Source organism: Chrysochloris asiatica, unplaced genomic scaffold, assembly GCF_000296735.1.
Source record: "Chrysochloris asiatica unplaced genomic scaffold, ChrAsi1.0 scaffold00011, whole genome shotgun sequence".
NCBI classification, from domain to species: Eukaryota; Metazoa; Chordata; class Mammalia; order Afrosoricida; family Chrysochloridae; genus Chrysochloris; species Chrysochloris asiatica.
Window position 1 is genome coordinate 26,140,522 of NW_006408529.1, and position 5,052 is coordinate 26,145,573.

Genomic DNA, 5,052 nt, shown 5'->3' on the forward strand with positions numbered 1-5,052 from the left:
ACATCCATTTTGGTCTCTTCTTTCTTTCTTGTCTTCTTAATCATCTTTTGCTTTCTTCCTGTATGGAGTTCTTGATATTATCCCACAACTTTTCTGTTCTTAGGTCATTATTGTCTAACACATCAAGTCTGTTCTTCAGTTTATCTCTAAATTCAAGTAGAACTGCTCCCTGGGGTTTCTGAGACTTTAAATCTTTACAGGAGCAGATAGCCTTATTTTTCTCCCTCTAGGTAGCTGGTGCATTTGATAGACAGACCTGGGTCAGTAGTCCAATGCATAACCTACGATACCACCAGGGATCTATATAAGTGTGTGTGTTGTTGTTAGCTACTATCCAGTTTGTCCTCAATTCAAGGCGATCCCATGCACAAAAGAATTATATGTTGCCTAGGCTTACACTAACTGCATGATCAGTTGTGGATTGGACTGTTGTGATCTATAGGGTTTTCACTGGATGATTTTCAGAAGTACCTCAATAACTGTGCCCGAGCATTTTCTGATCCTGTTAACTTCCCTAATAAACCCCACAACAGTGAGCATTGACTTTGAGATCTGTGTAGCCACTGCAATGAATTACTGAACCTAGAGGAGTAGAGAGGGTTGTAGGAAGAAGGGTGGGTGCCTCTTATATTTGAGGTTGGTGACATCTAGTCTGAAAGCTCAAGTGAAAACTGTTCAGTATCATAGCAACACACAAGCTTTCAATGCAGATGGTGGTAGTATGCATGGGGCATCTTGGCCTGGATTTGAACCTGGATCTCCTTCATGATAAATAAAAATTGTACTACTGAGAGTTATCTGGATTCTGATTTTTATTTACCATAATGACTGGTCTTGACCAGAAGACCTAGTTACTCCATTAGATCCTTTATTACATAAGGCAGACTGTTCTGACTCCTTACTCTTTAATAGTTCAGTGATTTGCTAACTTGAGTACCTTCAATAGGCTTTTAAAGACTGTTAAAGCATTAGTGATAAATACTGAGAAGCTTAGGATTCTTGTGGAGAAATATTTCTAATACTTCTCTTTAACACTTTCTGCTTTTCTTTCTCCCCATTGAAGCTGTTAGTCCACTTAGTATTCGATAATGTAGTTAGGGGTATACCATTGAGGAAAATCAGATAAAAAGAGTGCTCCTAAAGGCTGAATCCATTATGAGGTTAGAGAGTTCCATTGGGGGAACTGCATCAGATTTAAGGATATTTTCCGAGGGAAAATAAGAATAAGATGGAGAGATAGCCAGAATATAAAAAAATCCCCCTGGCTGATAGAGAAGAGAAAAGAAAACAATTTGGGGGTCTTTAGGGAGAGAGGGAACTCTATTCACCTTCTTGTCCATGTGCCAGAGAGGCAGCATGACTCTCCAGAAAAGAACTATTGATGTGCTAAAGAAATGTGCAAATATGACAAGACAGTCAAGGCCTCATGAGGAAAACTCAGGCTACTCTTTATAAGTGGTAAGAGAAGTGTAGAAACCCATCATGAAGCACCATGCGGCCTGGGGACTGCTCTGAGAGATGACTCTGACCCGTCAGCTTTTCCTGTCAAATCATCTCAGATAATTCAGTGCAGTTTGGCCAAGCTCATTGGGTTCTTTTTTCCCATCCCTCATGCTTTGTAGTATATTCCATAATTCTTTCTTTCTTTGTTTAGGAATCAGCACACCCTTTTAATTTATTTTAGGTATTTTAAGGTTTAGAAATTATACTTGCTAATAGAAAAAGAGAAAGGGCATGTGCTGTTTCTTTCCAATGGCCCAGAAGTCTTTGTGCTTTCCCTTGTCATTTGTAGGACTGAGCCAAATCAGAATTAGATTTCAGTGGCTCAGTCACAGTCTCAGATAACAAACAGTATTTGACTTCTGTAATTTGATGAAGACACTGGCTCTCTTGGCTTATATAGAATGGCCAAGTGAGGATTGAGTTTGATGGTATCTTGAACAAATCAATGGCTTTCTGTAGTTTACCATCATTGAGAGCATCAGTGGAAGCCACTTTCTTATCATTTGTCTGATCCATCATCTCTTCAATTATGTCTACAGTTTCATCTCCCATTTCTTGAGGGGCATCTGTATCTGTTTCTGTCACACTTTCATTGTCAATTTCTAGGTCAATTTCTTCACTTTATGGTTCATCTGTCTTTATGCTTTCTTCTGAGTTCTTATTATCTGTTTTTTCCTTCCTTGGTGTTCTCTTCGGATTTCGCTTTCTAGGTAGCAGGTGGTATTTTACCACCATACTCTCCACTCACTCTCTCAGGAAGTGCATTTCCTTGGTGTGCAGGATCTAGGGGTCCTGCTTACACAGTTTCACAAAGGCCCACAGCTCAGTCACTTCACAGTGTTCCATGGTCCCAAGGTGGTAGGAGGTGGAGGGTGTGGCTGAGGAGGCTGGAGCTGGATTCCAGGCCTGAGAGCTAGCTCAGGGTGATCCTGTAGAGTGGAGTGGCAGCAGTGAGGCAGAACAGATTAGAACCTCTATTCCATAAATATTCCTAGGAAATTATCCTTTAGAGATTCATCAATCCAGTTTATCCTACGCTTGTATATTCCACCCAATAGGTTTAATTTGACAATATAGTCTCCTATACTTGAATGACTATCTACTTGAACTAGGCATGTTGATGGGACTGGGTAAAAATAGCCTAGTAGGAGCTGTTGATAGTGTAGTGGTTACAAATCAAGCTTCTAATCTCACGGTCAGTAATTTGAAACTACCAGCTGTTCCGCAGGAGAAAGATGAGGCTTTCTCCTCCCATAAAGATTTACAGCCTTGGAAACCCTGTACAGGGTTGCTATGAGTCGGAATCGACAACAAGGAGCTGTTAAGCTATTCTGCTGTTATTCATATTAATTTACATTGAGGCTGTGGTGAGACTTGAACTTGTGGTGAAAAGCCTGTCTGAACCCTATTAAAATTACTGACAGTAGGGAAATTTTAGGGCCTGAAGACAGATCTCCAATACTATAGCAGATGTATAATCACAGCCCCAAACTATCAGGTTCTAACCCCTGGTACTTGTAAATGTTTCCTTAGTTGGAAAAAGGGTCACTGCAGGCATGACTAAATTAAGGATTTTGAGATGAAGAGATTATCCAGGCATATCTGGCATATGCATTCTTATAAGACATAGGCTAGAGAGACTTGAGAAAGACACACACTTGAGAAGGTGAAGTAGCCACAAACCAAGAAATGATGGCAGCTCCTTGGAAACCTCATACAGGGTCACTATGGGACAGAACCAACTGGATGGCGCTTGACAACAACAACAACAACAACAGGAAGCTGAAAGAGACAAATATTGGATTCTCCCCACAGCCTTTCCTAAGTGAGTGCAGCCCTACCAATACATTGATTTTGTGCCAGTAGCACTGATTTAAAACCTCTGCCCTCCAGCACTGTGAGAGAAAAAAATTGTTGTTTTAAGCCATCACATTTGTGGTAGTTTGTTACAGAAGTCATAGAAACTAATGTATGTATCCTATTTTTTCAATTCCTAGTATGATCATTTAGACCTGAATTATTCTTCAGTGGCTACTGTTGTTGTTGTTGTTAGGTGCCATTGAGTCTTTTCAAGCCCATAGTGACCCTACGTACAACAGAACCAAACAGTGCCCAGCCCTGCACCATCCTCACAACTGCTGCTATGTGTGAGTCCATTGCGGTCTCCGTACCAATCCATCTCAGTGGGGGGGTCTCCTTCTTTTTATGCTGATCCTGCACTTTACCAAGCATGATGTCCTTCTCCAGGGACTGGGTCATCCTGATAATATGTCCTTAGGATGCAACACATAATCTGGTCATCTTGGCTTAAGGAGAATTTGAGTTACAGTGTTGGAGAAGAATATCAAAATGCCATGGGCTGCCAGAAGAAGAAACAAATACATATTTGGAGAAGTACAACCAGAATTCTCTTTAGAAGCCAGGATAGCCAGGTTTTATTTCTCATATTTTTCAGAAAGAACCTGTATCTGGAGGAAATGCTTGGTAAAGTGAAGTAACATCGAAAACAAGAGAGAGCCCTTCCAATGAGATGGAGTGGCACAGAGGAAGTAACAAGAGGCTCAAGCATAGCAGCAATTGTTAGTATGGCACAGGACCTGTCAGTGTTTCGTTCTGTTGTATGTAGGCTCACTATGGCTGAGAAATGACTGGACAGTACCTAACAACAATAAAAGCATTTATTGTTGATGGCCAAATTCAGGTATGACCATGAAAATAGTTGTAAATTCACGATTTCTCTGTATGTGTGTCTAAATATATGCTGTAGAAGGTAGTAGAAGACAATAATGAAACCATATGACCACATAGTATTTGAACTACATAGAATTTCTAGAAAGTTGTTGTTAAGTGCCGTTGAGTCGATTCCGACCCATAGTGACCCTGTATAGGGTTTCCAAGGAGCAGTTGGTGAGCTTGAACCACTAACCTTGCAGTTCAAAAGACTTTGCAGTCTGACGCATTAGCCCACAGCGCCACAAGTAGGCACCAAAGATATAGTGTACGATTTTACTCCATTGTTATTAAAATATATGGCTCTGATTATTTTCTAAGAATTTAACTCACATCAGAAAAGAAATCTGTAGCTGATGACAACAGTTCTAAATCTATACAAATACAGAACTAACTTTGATATAAATATATACTTTTTTTCCCCTGATGTCCTGAAATGTTTGTTCACTTTGCAGATCACTGCTCATCTGGAACCTACTCAATTCATAGACATTTTCAATCTGGTTTCTAGGCAGTTCTCCTAGCAATGAAGCAGTTCCTTCATGAATATAAAATGATTTATGGATAAACTGGAATCTAGCTATCCTGCTATCCTTCTGACCTTTGAGAGTCAAATGCAAAATCCAATATCACAGATGACAAACTTTTATAGGATCAAGACATGACCTGAAACTACTTTCATTGCATGTAAGTAGCTGTACTCTGATCTAGAAAATCACACTTTACTCAGATCGATGAGTTCTCATTATTTTTTGTGTGATATTACTGGTTTTTACTCCACTTTAAACACATTTCACTTATTAGAAAGATATTGATTTT

General features: G+C 39.8%; 1 pseudogene; it reads right to left on the reverse strand.

Annotated features, from left to right (window-relative positions):
- Positions 1-1,689: 1,689 nt before the first annotated feature.
- Positions 1,690-2,349, reverse strand: LOC102819679 (annotated as a pseudogene).
- Between the last annotated feature and the right edge of the window lie 2,703 nt (positions 2,350-5,052).